Source organism: Ursus maritimus, unplaced genomic scaffold (genome assembly GCF_017311325.1).
Source record: "Ursus maritimus isolate PB19 unplaced genomic scaffold, ASM1731132v1 scaffold_8, whole genome shotgun sequence".
NCBI lineage: Eukaryota > Metazoa > Chordata > Mammalia > Carnivora > Ursidae > Ursus > Ursus maritimus.
Genome location: NW_024426996.1, coordinates 56,160,130 through 56,179,752, shown reverse-complemented (window position 1 = coordinate 56,179,752; position 19,623 = coordinate 56,160,130).

Here is a 19,623-nt window from a genome sequence, read left to right as displayed (position 1 = left end):
TAATTTTTTTGAGGAAACTTCATAGTGTTTTCATAGTGGCTAAACCAATTTACACTCCCACCAGCAGTGTACAAAGATTCCCTTTTCTCCAAACCTCATGGTCACTTATCTCTTGTTTTGATGAGAGCTATTCTAATATGTGTGAGGTAATGATATCATATGGTTTTGATTTGCATTTCCCTGGTTATTAGTGACGTTGAGCATTCATTCATGTATCTGTTGGTCATTTGGATATCTTCTTTGGAAAAATGTCTATTCAGTTCCTCTGCCCATTTTTTCACTGTTTTTCATTATGGAATTGTACGGGTGCTTTATGTACTGTGGTTATTAACCCCTTACCTGATATGTGGTTTGCAAATACTTTCTTCCATTCTGTAGGTTCCCTTTTCATTTTGTTGATTGTTTCTTTTGCTATAAAGAAATATTTTAGTTTGAAGTAATCTCACTTGTTGATTCTTGCTTTTTTGATTGTGCTTTTGCTGTCGTATTCAAAATATCACTGCCAAGACCAATGTAAAGAGCATTCTCCTGTCTTCTATGAGTCTTATGGTATCAGGTCTTATGTTTGAGTCTTTTATCCATTTTTTAAGTCTTTTATCCATTTTGAGTTAATTTTCAAGAGTGATGTAAGTTAGAAGGCAATTTCCTTTTTCCGCATGCGGTTACCTACTTTTCCTACTGTCATTTATTAAAAAGAGTATTATTTCTCCATTGATATTCCTCGTTCCCTTTTCAAGTATAAATTGACTATATAGATAGGATTTTACTTCCGGACCCTCTTTTCTATTCCTTTTGTCTATGTGTCAATGTTTAAGCAAGTACCGTGCTGTTTTGATTACTACAGCTTTGTAATATAGTTTGAAATCAGGACCTGTGATGCCTCCAGCTTTGTGTTGTTGATGTTTCCTCAGCATTGCTTTGGCTATTTGAGGTCCTTTATGGCCCCATAAAAATTATAAGATTGCCTTTTCTATTTCTGTAAAAAATGTCAGTAGAATTTTGATAGGGATTCCATTGAATTTATCTATTTATTTTTTTAAATTTTATTTCAATTCAAGTTAGTTAACAAATAGCATAGTTTTGGTTTCAGGAGTAGAATTTAGTGATTCATCAGCTACATGTAACACCCAGTGCTCATTCCCACAAGTGCTCTCCTCAATATCCATCACCCATTTGGTCCATCCTTCCACCCATCTCCCCTCCAGCAACCCTCAGTTTGTTCTCTTAACTATAGAGTCTCTAATGGTTTGCCTCCCTCTCTGTTTTATCTTATTTTTCCTTCCCTCCCTCTATGTTTATCTGTTTTGTTTCTTACATTTACATATGAGTGAAATCATATGATATTTGTCTTTCTCTGACTTATTTTGTTTAGCATAATACGCTCTAGTTCCATCCATGTTGTTGCAAATGCAAAATTTCATTCTTTTTGATGGCTGAATAATATTCTATTCTCTATATATATTCATTGATGAATGCATAAAGAAGATATATATACAGTTATATACATACATATAAGTATACTTATATAAATATATATACTATATCGTCTTTATGCATTTATCAGTCGATGGACATCTGGACTCTTTCTATAATTTGGCTATTATTGATAGTGCTGCTATAAACATTGGGATGCATGTGCCCCTTCAAATCAGCTGTTTTGTATCCTTTGGATGAATACCTAGTGGTGCAATTGCTGGGTCGTAGAGTAGCTCCATTTTTAACTTTTTGAGGAAACTCCATATTGTTTTCCATAGTGGTTGCACCAGTTTGAATTCCTAACAGTGCAAGAGGGTACCCCTTTCTTTTCATCTTTGCCAGCATCTGTTGTTTTCTGAGTTGCTAATTTTAGCCATTCTGACAGGTGTGAGGTGGTATCTCATTGGGGTTTTGATCTGTATTTCCCTGATGATGAGTGATGTTAAGCATTTTTTCATGTGTCTGTTAGTCATTTGTATGTCTTCGGAGAAATGTCTGTTCATGCCTTCTTGCCAATTTCTTAACTGGATTATTTATTTTTTGGGTGTTGATTTTGATTAGTTTTTTGTACATTCAGGATATTAGCCTTTTATTCAATATATCATTTGCAAATATTTTCTCCCATTCCTTCAGTTACCTTTTAGTTGTGTTGATTGCTTCCTTCACCATAAAGAAGCTTTTTATCTTGATGAAGTCACAATAGTTCATTTTGCCTTTGTTTCCATTGCCTCCAGAGATGTGTCTAGTAAGAAGCTGCTGTGGTCAAGATCACAGAGGTTGATGTCTGTGTTTTCTTCTAGGATTTTATGGTTTCCTGTCTTGCATTTAGGTCTTTCACCCATTTTGAATTTATTTTTCCATATGGTATAAGAAAGGTCCAGCTTCATTCTTTTCCATGTTGCTGTCCAGTTTTCCCAACACCATTTATTAAAGAGACTTTTTTCCATTGGGTATTCTTTCCTGCTTTATTGAATATTAGTTGACCATATAGTTGTGGGTCCATTTCTGTGTTCTTTATTCTGTTCTATTGGTCTGTGTGTCTGCTTTTGTGCCTATATCATACTGTCTCGGTGATTACAGCTTTGTAATACAGCTTGAAGTCTGGGATTGTGATTCCTTCCACTATGCTTTTCTTTTTAACATCACTTTGGCTATGTTGGTCTTTTCTTATCTTTATCCTAAAACTCACATATACATTATAATTTAAAGTATAATAAATATGTTACTTTTAAATGATATCATTAAGTTTCTTGTTTCTAAATCAGGAATACATTTAACCCATCCACATTTGAAAGTGAAGATCTAATTTGAATTTTATATCCAATGAAACTGAAGTTTTCAAATATATAGAGGATATATCCTCTATATATTTGAAAATTAAAATATGCTTTCAATTTTGTTTTAACACTTCTGTGCTCTTGTGAGTCTTCACTAGCATAATGAGGAAAAATTGTTGAATTTATAGCTAAATGTAAATATCATTATTTTTCTTAAAATAATTTATGAAGTTTATATTACAATATGGATATGACTGAGGCATTAGTTGCTTGAATAATCCTTGATAAAATGATCTGATATTCTCTATCTAGTAAAGCTGAAGAAAAACAAAATATAATGCAAATGACCTTTGAGTTAAAATGTCAAAATATTTCTCTACTGGATCTAAAAGGTGGAGCTAAAGTCTGCGATTGAATCCAACCCAACAATCAATGATAGAACATAACTAGACTGAGTTTTAGCCACTGGGTCTAGGTTCCACACCAGCACATGCAGAGTCCGCTGGCACACCTTGTGAATATTTAAAACTAGAAGTTGCTATTGATTATTGTAAACTCTGGAAGCAGCCTATCTGACTACATAACCCAGCTTTTTCAGTTATTGATGGAGTAACTTTGGGAAAGTTCAATGGCTTTTCTGTGAGTCATTTTCCCCATTTGTAAGATGACAATAGTGCTTCAGAAGGTATCTGTGAGGATTAAACTATTTAAGCTTGAAAGAAAACTTAAAGCAGTATTTAGCACATAGTAAATCTTCAATAAATAGTGGTAATAGTTTCACTGTATTTATTATTATTATTATTATTATTATTATTTAGTAGTACCACCTTCTCCTGATTTGCTACACCCCCAAAAATACCTAATTAAAAACCTAATCATCTCTAATTGAAGTTTGTCTAATAGTATCAAGGATATTTTTTACTGCTAAAAAAAGTAAAACCCAAAAAACTTTAAATGTATCTAGAGGGAGGCCAAGTTGTTTCTCCTGATGACTTCATGGCTCTGAAATTTCTTTCCAGAGACACAACAGTGTGAGCCTTGACCTATGAATCAAAGCATTAAGTCGTCCTATTTATTCAGTCTTTTATCTGAATGACATGAAAGGATCAATCAGGTAGAGAAGTGATTAAAGCTGTTTCTTTCTGTATATATACCTAGGGGTAAAATCAATGAGCATCCCCAGTTAATAATAAAAAGTGGTAAATGAATAAATAATCACATACATTTTTGAAGGAAGCATGTCTCTGCCTTGAGGTAGTTGTCTGTCAATTATTGATAGACTGATTCCTGCACATGAATATTTTGAAGCATATCTTTAATGCTCAACTTACAAGACAAACTTTTCCATTTACTTTTGGATAAGTAACTGTCTTTTTAGTCTCAACATTATTTGTGTAATAAAGGTCCTAAAGAACGGCAGGGAGATCAAAGCTTATTGAACTTGCAAAACAAAATAGCCCGAAATGTTACCACTGTAAAGTCTCATTACCATGTCAGTCATGTGAAGAAGTGAAATCTACTTCCAAAAAACTCTTTTCTTTTCCCTGGTGTGTAACTGATTTTTAACATGAGCCCAGTGAAATTTTTACTGTAATCAAAACTAAATGTAATTCATCTCTGCAGGAAAAGATCAGGTACATTATAGAACAGCAGAAAAGGTGAAAGTGTGTAGCAATAGTTACACAGGGTTCCTTTTTTTTCCCTCTACATTCATCTATTATAAATTGATCCATTATAAGTTTTGTGTCTAATAAACAGTAACCTATGCTACAGATAGAAACAAAAAAACAAACAAACAAAAAAAAAACCTTGTACATATTATATGTTAAAGGCAGCAATTTAAAATCAGGTAGGTTTCTGATCATAATTCACAATACAAGAGAATACTTTGAGATCTTGATTTCATTAACAATTCAGACCTGAAGTATATTATCATGAAAACACATTAAAAAACTAACATTTTATCAACTTGAGATATTATTTTAGTGTAACACTAAGTCATGTCTCATTTTTCCTGGTCCTAATCATTAGAGGACTCTAATCTTGATATTATCTAAAATGCTTAAATTGCGTAGAATTCATAGAACTCATTGTGGCAAAATTTAATGGATACCAAGGATATAAGAGAAATAATTAGGCATGTTCCACTTCAGGAAATTCACTCCCTAGTGGCTTATGGCAAACCATGATTTTGGAAACTAATTGAGGTTGAAATAAAGTCCTCAGTATCTGCAAATTCCTTACAGCCTTCTCAGTCGTGGGTATGATTAGTGCTTAAATCACATATGATTTACAATTAGATATTGCCCAAAAAATTGAATATAGCTATTTTTCCTAAGAAAGTAAATATTGAAGTCATTTTTAGAAGATTTCAAAAGAAAAGTAATAGATATAAAAATAAAATGGAACCAAAGAAAAGTATGGAATTTTGAATGTTTAATCTGATCCTTATCCATCCAAGAAGAGATATCCTTTTGGGATTTGGTAGTTTGCATATGCAGTATCTTAGTGAGATAGGAAACAAAGATTTAAGACCGAGAGTTTACGTGTACAGATGTTAGTTTCATCCATGAAAGTATATGAACTAAAAAAAGAAGAGAACAGAGAATAAATATATCTGGGGGTCCCCACAATGTACAGGCAAAGCAAAGATTAGCTATAAAATTTGCTGATTTGGAGAAAAAACAGGTAGTAAGAAAATGGATGTAGAAGGAAACCAAGAGAAGATAGAATTTTAAAACCTCAGTTGGGGGAACAGGATATATATGGCAAGAGAGGAATCAATGGTGCTAAATATTGCAGAGTTACAAGTAGGAGGCACAGAGAAAAAAATAGATTTGTGAATGAAGTGACTGGGATTTAAGTAGGCAGGTAATATTAGAGGGATTTCAATTCATTGAGGACTGATTATGAATGACAAAAATGGGAATAGTATTGTTTCTTCTTTTGGAAGTTTAGTGAAGAAGAGCAGGAAGAAGAATGGAGGGAAACTTAAGCAGAAGGCAGGTTATTATTCTGTTTTTAGCATGAGAGACTTCCAACAATGTTTGTAAACAGAAGGATCAAAGAAGAGAGAAAATTTGAAGATAGGAAAAATGAACTGTTTAATAATATGAAGTCTAGTGAGAAGTAAAAAGAGAAGCAGTCCAGCTTACAGGGGAATATGCGGGGAAGTAGAAAGCATCTGAGGAAGAAAACAAGCCTAACATTTATTCAGTGCCTGTTTTGCCGAGGACTGGGTACAGATACTTAAGAAGTCCAACTTCATTTAGACACATGCTTTCCTCACTATTCTCTAAGGTAATAAAATGTTATTGCTCAATGTTTTTAAAATAAATACTTGATTTAGAAATATTGGTTTCAAGAAGGAAGTTACTCAATTTCAAACATTTCCACCAATAACTCACTCAAATTCATTGCTCACTCTTTTTTGTCAGTCAGCCAACATTTATTAAACCCCTGTTATGTGTCAGACACTATTCCTGGCACAATGAATTAAAAGGTAGAGAAAACAGATGATCTTACATCTCAATGATCTTATATTCCACGTAGGTCAGATAAATAACAAATATTTGGGGGGAAAAGAAAATAACATAATATTCTGGCCTTGACAATTGTTAGGAGGAGGATAACATATGTAATATGGATGACAATGGCTGTAGAGCTATATTCATTAGGTTTTCTGAAAGCATGTTGTCTGAGAAGACAGTTGATTTGAGATCTGAGTATAAACTATTTAATTTTGGAGATAGAGCATTCCTAGAAGAAAGAATCTATCAGGTATGAATTATCAGAGAAGATAAAAAGAATGTTTGAAGTATTCAAGGAACAAACAAAAAGTCAGGGCTGCTGCTATACACACGCACACACACACACACGCACACACATACATAAATACACAATACTAGAGTTAATTTAAAGAGAGAGAATTTAGATCTTAGGCTGGAGCCAGAACATGTTGAATATTAGCCATGAGAACCAGTCAGATTAGGGATATATTCTGAAGCTAGAGAAGATATAGAGGAATCAAAGATGATGCCAGGTGGATAGATAGTGATTACAATTGAGAATCATTTGAGTTGGAGAAGACATTAGTAGACAGCATTTTGATGGAAGATTTTTAATAGAAATAAGTGGTACTTTTTGGATATGGTAATTTGAAGATATTCATTGATGAATACAATGAAAAGAATATGGGGGTAGAATTTTGGTGACTATTGGGGAACTGAATGCCAGCAAAGAAGACTGAGATGGGACAGTGAGATAAGAAAACAAAATACAGTATCCCAGAAGACAAAGAAAAGAATGTTTCTGGAGGGAAGGATGGGGATGGTAATCCTTTCAAATGTTACTGAAGCGTTTACAAAAATGAAGAGAGATTTTAGGGCAATGAAACTACTCTGTATGATACTATAATGGTTGATACATGTCATTATACATTTGTCCAATCCCCTGGACGGAACAACACCAAGAGTGAACAGAAATATAAACTATGCACTTTTGGTGATAAGGATGTAGCAGTGCAGGCTCATCAGTTTTAACAGATGGCCCACTCTGGTGGGGGATGTTGATAATGGGGAGGCTATGCATCCATGGGAGGAGAAGGTACATAGAAAATCTCTGCACCTTCTGACCTATGTCACAGTGAACCTAAATCTACTCTCAAAACCAGTCTATTAAAAAATGAACACAAGCCATTCACTATTAACCTAAGCATGAAGATGGCCACCTACAACCTGTTTCGGTAAAACTATGTGAAAGAAATCTTACTTGGGGGGCGCCTGGGTGGCACAGCCATTAAGCGTCTGCCTTCGGCTCAGGGCGTGATCCTGGCGTTATGGGATCGAGCCCCACATCAGGCTCTTCTGCTGGGAGCCTGCTTCTTCCTCTCCCACTCCCCCTGCTTGTGTTCCTTCTCTCGCTGGCTGTCTCTATCTCTGTCAAATAAATAAATAAAATCTTTAAAAAAAAAAAAAAAAAAAGAAATCTTACTTGGAGTTGACTTAAAGATGGAACAGGGAAAATTAAACTGCAAGCATGGAATATAAACGTATCTTTTTAGAAATACTGCTATGTGATGGATATAGGTTGGCAGAGGTAACAAGCACATATCTGGTTATGAAAGAACTCTTCTGAAAATTAAGTGCATTTCTTTGGAATGTGACATGAATAGAAGCTTTCTATAAGGTAGAATGAATATGTACATGGGTTTAAAATATTAATAATGGCAACCTTCTACAGAGCATTTCATGTGTGCCAGATACTACTCAAAATGGATATAGGTCCTCTTATCAGTGTTATGTTGTTTATTCACTATTTTGCTGAGGAGGAAATCGAAATATAGAAATTGGAGATACCCAAGTTTATGTGGCAGAACTGAAGAATAGAAACAGTTTACAATCTGAGACAGGAACACAAACAAGAAAAGATGGAGAGAGTATCCATTTATTATATCCAAAGAGTTGAAGGAGTCAGAATGAGAGTGGGTGTTGAGAAGTGCATCTGACCCATTGCTGAGGGACGTGAGATTAAGGAACAGGTCACGAAATTTGTACCATGAAGTAAATTGAGGTTGTCATAGCCAAGCAAGAAGAAAGATGTAGGATGATCAATACAAAGATGGTACTTTGCATTGCAACAGGAATGGAAGTAGGGAGATAAGAAAGAATATAGCTAAAAAGGAGGTGCAAGAATTGAGAGCAGTGCTGACAGCTGATGTTTATACATGGATATTTTGGGGGTGTTACTTTTTTTAATGTTCCTAGAATGCATTTACCTGAGTAAGACAGGTTCTTTAAAGGTGAGTGGCCAGGATATATTGGACTGAAGAATATGAAGCAGAGATATACGAGTGATGTTAGAAAGCTACAGTGTTACGGAGCTTAAAGAAAGTGAAGCAGTGTATGAAAGAGGAGAAAAGTTTTCACAGAAAAATTACCAGTTAAAATAGGCCTTAAAAAAATGCACAAGGATTTAATTAGCAGTGATTAGGGGAAAGCGTATTGTAGGTAGAGAAAGCATCTTTAGTACCTCATAAAGCCATTCATTCATTCATTCATTCATTCATGCAACATATATTTATTGACCTATTATGTGCACAGGACTTTTAAAGTATTGTAAACTAGAGCATGAAAGAATAATTACAATACCAACATAATTTACAAGCATTACACGAAAGTCAATGCCTTACAGCAGATATCAGAACGATTATTTCAGACTTAAAAATCCCATCTTAGAGAAGTTGGTGCAATAATATACAGAGCATAGTTTACACTGAAGAACCTAAAACAACATACATATATATACATATATATATGTATGTATATGTGTATATATAATATGTATATGTATATATATGGCATGCATACTAGAAACACATTTATGGTTAAATGTAGTCATATCCCATATTTGTATATATTTTAATATACTTTTGATGTATTCAGTTCTTTGAAAAAATGTATGCCTTACTGCCCTATGTTTATGTATTTATAAATATGATTAAATATGTAGCATAATTTAAAATAGCTCAATTTAACAAAGCATCTATTTACATAGTAATCATTTCACAAAAATGCATGCCCCTTATTGGGACTCTAGACACTAGTACTTACTACATCCTCCCATGACTTTTGAAATTGACTAATTTCATCTGAGGTTTAGGAGCAAGTTTATTCAATTATTTTCATTGTATTCAGGGTTTAATGACTTTAATTTTTTTAAAATTAGATTGTTTAATAACCCACAAACAAGATTCACACTGCATTACAGATTTATTTACTTTTTGTTTTCATTTTACTTAACAAGGTGTTTTAACCATTTATTCTATTTAATCATGTCTTTGATTACGGGTGTTTTGTCATCTTACATCTAAGCATATATATTACATGCTCTGATTTTTCTTCATTGATAAAAGGATTATAACTTACACTGATAAACAGATTTAATTTTTAACTAAGTATGATCATTTAACTTCTTTCCGCTTCCAGGCAAAGTATCAGGATTTATATTTAAGTACTTGAAATTGATTTTATATCTATCTAAATTTATCTTTTCCATAAAATGGTTTATTTCAAGAAATAAATCATCTCTCTAACTGCCTTTACACTCCTTCATTTTTCACACTTAGGCCACTTAACCTCCAAATGTTGAACTCTGGCCACGATTTGTGGATTCAAAGCTATTGTTCAAAACTATGTGTTTGTTTTTTTTTTCAGAATTATTGAATTTCTATTTTCATCTGGTCTTTTAGTTCTACCGGCTGGACAATAGCCATGATCAAACAACCTGGCCCTTACTTTGTACTCAGTTTCTGATAACATTGCCTTATGTTATTGCCATTTGCCTGAACACTTGACATATTCTATGACCTAATTTCTTCAGCAGGAGATATTCCTTCTCATCATCTGACCTGATACGTTCTTAGATTGTATAACTGCTCCCTACCTAGGACACATCTACTATTGATCTTTGCTATTTCACTGTGTCTGTGCCCTCTTTATATCTCTTCTTTGCACAATACATAAAATAGGGATAATAGCAGTGCATCCTTTTTGCAAAGAATATTAACAAATTACTTAGAAATATACTGTAAAAAATACATGGGAACTCTTTTCTCAAGCTGAAGGGAAATGACCCAAGGTGGGATAAATTTAATTTATAAACTCACAGAAAAGAATAAAGAACATTGTAAATGATAATATGTCGAGATATACAGATATATATAAATAATACATACGTAGATATGTTTTAAATGCATAACTATTAAAGGAAAACATAATATTAGCTCTAAATAATGTTAACTCTAAATGAGATGAAATAATTTAGAGTAGATAATTCAATGTATGGTATGACTAGGATTTAGAAAAATTTGTGTAAGTAGTGTAAACCAGTGCTTATTTTCTGTAGAAAAGTTGAGGTCATCTGGAGAAGTTAATCTTGCTTGTATATGAGGTATATTTTCATAATTTTTGGCATAATTTTTATCTTATCTTATTTGACAGCACTTAACAATGAAAGACACCCTATTTTGACCTGGAATTCTTAAGGCAGTGGTATAACGTGACACGTTTGTTTTGCAGAGTGTAAGAATTTCTCTTGATTGCTGGTTTGCATTTCTTATCATTTGATATTTTAGAATCTTGACATATTTGTAAGTTGAAGTAAAAAATAAATGTGCTGATATGGAGAGATAGATAAGAACAGGGTTTGTTTTTCAACTTTTGTTTTTGATCTGCGGGAAAATAGCCTGAAGTTTTAAAGGATAAACTCATACCTCCCAGATATGCTTAGTATAGAACAAAAATGTAGTTAATTTTCTATTGCTTAAATATTTCCTAACAAGTTCTCAGGACAAATTAACTGATAATTTAAGGATTATTTGGAAAATAAAGGTTAAGAAAAGGACAATCTTCATACCCAAATGAATAAAATAAAAAAATTGTTTGCTTTTCAATAAACTTCCATTTTTAAACAGTTTTTGATTTATAGAAAAATTCAGAAGCCATTATAGAGGGTTTCCATATACCCCTCCCCTATTGTTAACATTTTACAAAGTATGGTACATGAACAAAGACATGCATTATTATTAACTAAAGTATCCAGTTTTTTCAGATTAATTTAGTTTTTACCTAATGTCTTTTTTCTCTTCCAGGATCCTACCTAACATACAATGGGATTCAATAAATATCAAATAATGTTAATATAAAATATTAACATGCATTAATTTAATCATCTTTCTCCAAATATTTATGAACCACCTACCACACACTAAGTGTCATTAGAAATAAGCAAAAGAATGGTGCAAATCTTTTTCTGAAGGAGCTGATGCTCATCAACTCATAGAATGGATACATCCACATGAGATGTTATACAGCACTGAGTCCCATACCCACATTTAGAGACCAGGAAACTAAAGACCAGAGAATTAGAAAACAAATGTCAAAATCTCCAAGTCCTAGGCCCTTGGTATAATAGAAATAAAAAGGCCTATGTTAAAAGAATAGTAAAAACCAAAGAATGATACAAGGGATAATGTTTATGTTATCAGAAAGTACTAATAATGTTGTGTGTATAAAAATGTTTTCATTTAAAGTAATTCAAAAGCCACTTCTATATTATTTTGAAATTACTATTTTGGTACCCAAAGTGATGTCTTTGGTATTAACAGAGATCAAGATGCTCACCAGGACTCGAAATATATTCAGATTATCTAGTTGTTTAAAGAAATAAGTCGGCTTGATTTGTCACATTAACTTCCTGCTAGAAAATCCTGTGGGTTTTTTTGTTTTGTTTTGTTTTGTTTTGTTTTTTGTCGCTAAAGTTTTCTCCCTATAGCTCTTGTCAAAATATTTCACGTATAATCACAAAATCTTGGCCAAATATCTCATACCTGTCTTCGGTGTTTCTGTTCCAAATAGTTGCTAGTAACACTCATCAAATATTGAATAAGCAATATGCTAGAAAAATCGCAACACATTTAGTAATCACCTGTTTCAAATATCGTGGTCCCAAAATAGCAGTTAGTAGAATACATGTAATTTTATAACTAGTGTGCTTGGTTGGCAGTAATACTAAAATCAACATTTGGTAATAAAGTCATTTCTGTCAATATGTGTTACTTTTATCAAAAACAATACATTTATTATGTCTGGAGGAATTCTCGCAAACCATATATTGGGACAGAAAATATGTAAGTCTATGGTAGATACCTTTATATATGGTTCTTAGTAATTAATTCTTTTCACTCCTCATTAAGAAATTGTTCCTCAGATGTTCTACTCTTCGTCATTCGGCTCCCTTGGGGTAAAGAGAAAATGGCAGAATGGAACCATGTGTGATAATTCTGTTTCCAGGAATGCAGCTTTGGAGCCAGATGGATCTCTCTGCCCCCACAGCCTCTTTCTTCTCTGAAGAGCTTTCATCACTATTTATTTGGCTTTGAGGAAAAGAGGCTCCTCCTGGCGCAAAGACCCATCTTTCTGTAGCAACAGTACTTAGGGTCTCAGAGTAATACAAAAGAAAACAGAGATGCTTCTGTCTCAGTGAACCCCTTATGACCATATTGTGACTTTATAGGCTACACAGTGTTGAATGTGCTGTGTAGTTTAAGAAAGTCCTGTTCCAAGACAGAGAGGATCAATCGTGTAAAATGATGATACCAGGTCAACTAATAAAGGCTGAACAATGTCGTTTGGATTTATTGACATGGAAAACAATAGAGCGATTTGGTGGAATGGTGGGGAGGGGTCTATCTGTACTGGTGTTTGGGGGTGACTTGGTAGTGAGAAAACTGACCTCTTGAGTGCAGAATGCTCTGTCAAGAAAGCTCTCTATAGAGAGAAGGGGTAATACCATAAAATGTGGGTTTTGTTTTGTTTTGTTTTGTTTCGTTTTGGATGTGAGAAAATATTTCAATGGCAGAGGAAACATTCCAGTTCATCATAGGCAATCAGACTGATACTCTGTGATTTACCGTAAAAACCGAAGTTCTGCCATATGCTTTTAAATGAATACATCGTTCATCTTATAAGCTAAAAAACCATCCTGCTGGTATTATTAGCCTTATTAGGGTGTACTGGACCTAGTGACTACAATATGCCAAGTGCGACATGATGTCACTTCCATAATCACTTACAAAGCTCTGTGACTTCCACTTGCTAGCCTTCTCTTTCTGATGGCAATCTCTCTTACCCTCTTGCATGCCCTGATGAAGCAAGGAGACTTGTTGTAAATTACTCTATAGAGAGGTCCATGTGGCAAGGAACTGAGGGAAGTTTCCAGACAATACTTATGAGGGACCGACATCTCAGTTCGAAAACATGGGAGGAGCTAAATCCTGCCAATAGTCAGGTGACTAAGTTTGAAAGTGGAACCAATCTAGCCTTGTGAAGACTGCAGCTAAACTGCTCACAAATTCATGGTTCACAGAAGCAATGAGGTGATAAATGTGTATTGTTTATACCTGTAATTTTGGGGGTAATTTGTTTCACAAAAATAAATAACAAATTGTCCCAGTGACAAACTTATGCTAGTGACAATGTTCATCACGATGTGCCATGATAACACTTTTTCCCAATTATTATTACCACAAAATAAATTGCCTTGCTCCATGTCACTATTTCAACAATCAAGAAAAGAGGGGCGCCTGGGTGGCTCAGTCGTTAAGCGTCTGCCTTTGGCTCAGGGCGTGATCCCGGCATTATGGGATCAAGCCCCACATCAGGCTCCTCCACTGGGAGCCTGCTTCTTCCTCTCCCACTCCCCCTGCTTGTGTTCCCTCTCTCTGGCTCTCTCTCTCTGTGTCAAGTAAATAAATAAAATCTTAAAAAAAAAAAAAAGAAGAATCAAGAAAAGAACCAAAGTATAAAACATTAAGTTGACAAATACCTTCTTTCCAAGGGGTATTTCCATTTAAAAAGACTAAGTTAATAGGAAAGACATTTTAAGTTCAATAAATATTAAAATTAAATTGCATTGAAAGACACCCAATCTTCCTTCCAAGAAGCAGCCCACCAACCCTGATTGTGAGACATAAATGTACCTTGAATTTTTACTAGGGAGTAAAATGATTCTTGGAAGATGACAAAGGTTCTCTTCACTATGACAATGCCCATCTGCAAGTTATTTCAAGGTTCTGAATTCTCATCTCAGCAGAAAATTAATTACAAGAATATCTTAGCTTTTAATGGATTTTAAATGATCTAAAAACCCTCTCTGTATTTTTAATATATAATTCTTTTATATTAATAGCAGAACAGATATGAGGAATAAACTTTATGAAGCATACAGCACATCAATAACTCTCCATGTATTTGAAGTCTTCTGCTTACATTTTTTAATGTATGCTCTGAATAAGATTAATTTTCTCATAAGAAGCATTTGCAATCTAGCTGAAAATACTTAATAGAAATTTGTGTTATTTCTTTAGAATGAATGCAGACTAATTTTCCTATTCTTGCTTGTTTAGCGTAACTTTTTGTTCAAAATTTATCTGAAAGTCATTTTCATAGCTATAATACAAATATTTTCAAGCATAAGATAATGTTTTGTTTAGTAATCTAAATGGCAAAATTATTCTAATCAGTGGCAGTATTATATACAAAAGTTCCAAATAAGTTATGAAACACAAGAAAGCATTGAGGAGTGTTTACAGTTAATAACGATTTGGTAAAAATGTGTTTTTGTTAGATGTTGCAAAACTGCAACATTATGCCAATGACAGATTTCACCAAAAGCAGACAAAATTTCATTCAAAGAAAAAATCAACTATGCAGTTTGACCATGGGTCATCTATACCTTATTTTTAGCATTCAATAAAATGAAGATAATAAATATAGTAATAGCTATCTCAAAGGATTGTTGCAAGAAATAAATGAGTTATTGTTAAGTAGAGTGTTTCAAAAGTGTCTGGCATATGTAAAGTGCTTTATGTATCATCATTATTATTCTTATAATTTCCAGTAGAATAATTATGGCAAGGAAAATGCAATTGTGTTGTTTGGTGCAAGTACGCATTCAGATATATTAACCATGAAAATGATGTAACACATCAAAAAGGTACATGCTGATCTATGTACAACTTGGTGTATGGTTAGTTTAGGGTAAGAAATACACATATATTCATTCAATAAATAAATAATGATAGATGGATAGATAGATAAATAGATAGATAGATAGGATGCCTAATATACTCCAGAAAATTGTCTTGACAGAGTAGTGTAAAACAGCAATAAAAAATTCTTTTTGAGCTTATGTTCCATGGAGGTACATACAGAAGATAAACAAGTAATACTATATAGTATGCCAGATGATCACAAATGCTAACAAATATAAGAAGAAAGACAAGAAAGTGAAGGAATCAGAAGTAGGAGGGTGGGGAGGAAGACTACAGTTTTAAAGAGTGATCAGCAAAGACTCATTGAGGAAGAAACATTTAGTCAAAGACAAGGAGATGAGGAGAAAGCCATGTGGATAAGGAAGAGGGCCCTTCAGACATAAGAAACTGCCAGTGCAAAGGCCCTGACGTAGAATGATGTCTGGTATGTTCCAGGAAATTCTAACAAAATATCTTTCATTAATATGTAATGCTAGATGACCATAAAACTTCTAATACCTAGTGGCCGTTTTAGATATTGTTTCCTCTTAAATTCCTAGTTCTTTTAAAATTCAAATCATAATATTTATATAAAAAGTTTAACAAATTTATATAAAAATTTAACAAATCAAAAATGTATTTAACGTTTTGCATTTTACAATACATTTCACATTTGTTGCATAATTTAATCATCTCAGGACACTTGTGAGATAACATTCCCTTTATAGAAAAAAAGATAATGAGCTAAGATGGGGTAGGTCATTTGATCAAAGTTATCCAGGATATTACTGAAAAATTATAACTATAACCCCTATGAGTAACTAAAATTACAGTATTTTTTCTTGTTGTACAACAGTTCCAAATTATCAGCAAAGCTAAAAATGAGATGTGTGATATTCACTACATTGAAAGATTTTTCATATTGATTTTATGAAGTGTGTTCATATTTAAACCAAGACACTAAAATTTGTAATTTTGTGTCATTTCTTAGCCCAACTTCATCTGAAGGAAACAAAATATTTTGGAAACAGTATTCTTACAGAACTTAATGGTTGCATTCTTAAACTCCTGTATTATAGGTCTTATTTTCTCTAGTAGTATGATGGTAAATATATTAAGAAAAGAAGGAGTGCTGCATTACAACAGGGAATAATCAGATAACTGCACGTGCACACGCACCCCCCCACACACAGTTGAATTGCTTGTTCTGACAGCACTAGGCTTATTTCACCCTCCGATTTTCATCTGTGAAAGATGGGGCAATATATTTATATAAAGACTGAGCTGAGTGGGGCGCCTGGGTAACTCAGTCAGTTGGGCATTGGACTCCTCGTTTTGGTTCAGGTCATAATCTCATGGGTTGTGAGACTTGGGCTCTGTGCTCAGTGGGAAGTCAGCTTGGGGATTCTCTTCCTCTGTCCTTCTCCCCACTCATGCTCTCTCTTTCTCTCTCTCTCTCTTTCTCAAATAAAGTAAATAAATTTTGAAAGACTGAGCTGTGACATTTAGGCTCATACAGAACCTTATAAACCAAGTAGATTCTATACTTGCATAGGTTAAATTTTATTTACTATGGAAACAAAATGCTGAAAACTACCATTTTTTAAAATTCCAAGTTGTATAATAGAATGTAGTCTTACAACTGTATATGCTGATATGATATATTAATTAGCTGTGATGCTCTCTCTGTAAGAATATCTTAAATTTACAAAGAATGCTAGAATTTTATATTATCAATCAGAGACATGATAGAACACAGTAATTATTTTGGTATATTTTTCATAACTATGTGAAAAATACATTATTAGCTCACTAGAAGTACATTATTGGGCCATGACATTTTGTAATGGCTTTAGTAATTACATTGTTTAAACAAAATAAGGTAAGTCACAATATAAGTGAATTTTATATATTACATGTTATATAAAGTGGAAGGAATAATCACTAATGTATTTTATGACTTCTTAGTAAAAGGGAAAATTATACAAAATTGTAATCTATATGAAATATTCCTCTTCAGTTTTGGAAAAACATTAAATAGTATAGTATTTCCTCCTTATCCATGTGGGATATGTTCCAAGACTCCCAGTGGATACCTGAAACCACAAATGGTACCAAACCCTACATATACTATGTTTCTCCTATACATTCATACCTATGATAAAGCATAATTTAAAATTAGCACAGTAAAAGATTAATTAGAAGAACAAATAATAAAATAGAACCATTATGACAATATACTGTAATAAAAGTTTTGTGAATCTGGTTTCTCTCTCAGAATATGTTGTACTGTGCTCACCCTTCTTCTTGTGATGATGTGAGAGGATAAAATGGCCGCATGATGAGATGAATTGAGGTGAATGACATAACCCTTGTGATGTAGTGTGAGACTACTATTGACCTGACCATATCTCAGTAGGTGGATCATCTGCCTTTGGACAGGGAGTGGTTGACAGTGGGTAACTCCAACTGTGAAAAGTAAAACCACAAATAAGGGGGAACTACTGTATTCATGAATTCTTCTAAAAGACACATTTGCTTCATATCAACTCAGATATATTGCTATCACATTACTATCTACATGTGTACTCTGAATTTTAAAAGTGAGTATGTACATAATACAAATTAAAAAGTCCTGTAATGAGGAGTGCCCAGATGGCTCAGCCAGTTAAGTGTCAGACTCTTGATTTTGGCTCAGGTCATAATCTCAGAGTTGTGAGATCAAGCCCTGCTTTAGGCTCTGTGCTCAGCAAGGAGTCTGCTTGAGATTCTTTCTCTCTCTCTCCCTCTCCCTTTGCCCCTCCCCCTCTGTTCTCCCTATCTAAAATAAATAAATAAATCTTTAAAAAATGTAAAAAAATAAAATAAATAATCAAAAATCCTGTCAGGAATGAACTGTATTTACAAATAACACTTAGAAATTTAGCCTTTCTACCTTGGGTTGAATTTCTTCTTTCAAGCAGATGCATTCTCTTAGAACCATTTCCATCATTCATTATATATTGACTCACCATTACAGTAGACATCTGTTACTTTTTGCTAACCACAATATTGGACATATGTTTTGTCTTCTCAGCATACATGCACTATATTTTTCTATTGGAAACATTCCTATTTTCCTTTCCAAAGCCACCAAACCTCATCTCATCCTCATGGTTCAGGAAAGTGGCCCAGCAAGATTCAATTTCAAAATACTTTCTGCAATTTGGGGAAAGAGAAAGCTTGTTTCCATTTGGAATTATAAAGTGAATAGGACAGAGATTTAGAGATCATCTTGCCAACTTGGAATAGAGGAGGCCTCCCTGCCTTCTTGAGGATGAAAGTAATATAGGGAAAAGTAAGATTTGAGAAAATGAAAGTTTCTGAAGGCAAATTTGAACTCCTGGAACCTGTCATTCCTGAAGCTGAAACCTTTGCTTTCCTTTCAGTGAACCTACAAATTTGCAGTTTGATTTCCATTTTTATTGCCACAAAGGAAGAGTCATAAATAGTTTGGAAATACTGCTTACTAAAGTATCTTTTAAATAGAAACAATTTGTGGATCACAGTGTGGTTATAATTTCAACCACAAGATCTTTGAAAATCTAATTGGTTTCAATTAAGATAAGTTACCATAAGCTATTTCCACTGCTTAGATGAAACTGAGAAAAACTGACAAGTTTTTTCAATCATAACACATAAAACCATCCATAAAATAGATCAATCTCAGCTGTATCTAGCTGTATTTTCTGATTTTGGTTTTATATCAGGTTTTCAATGGAATATTAATATAGTGATAGTGAACATACAGCCATGCAATTGGAAGACTTAGAGGAAAATCTTATAAACCATGTGAATTTGAACAATTCTCTTCACACTCAGAAGTTTTAGGATTTTTTTTATGTAAAGTGATATTATTTAACATCAAGAGTGGTGGCTGTGATTGAGACATGTGAGAATACCTTGTGAACTGTTAAATGCTATATGATTACATGTATGTGTGTATATATATTATATGTGTGTGGCCATATGTGTGTTATGTATATGAGTATGGAGAAAATTAGATTTTACAGAATCCCAGAAATTTTTCTAGATTGTATGAGGAAATGATATACTGTGGGATTTAAGAGCACTGTCTCGGTAGCCAGATATCCTGGGCTCAGGTCACATCTCTGCCACTTACTACTTATATAACCTTGCACAAGTTTATCTCTTCTTAGGGCCTCCATTCCCTCATGTGTAAATAATTTTCATTAATAATTTAGTTAACACAGATATAAAGCTTGGAACAGTTTGACC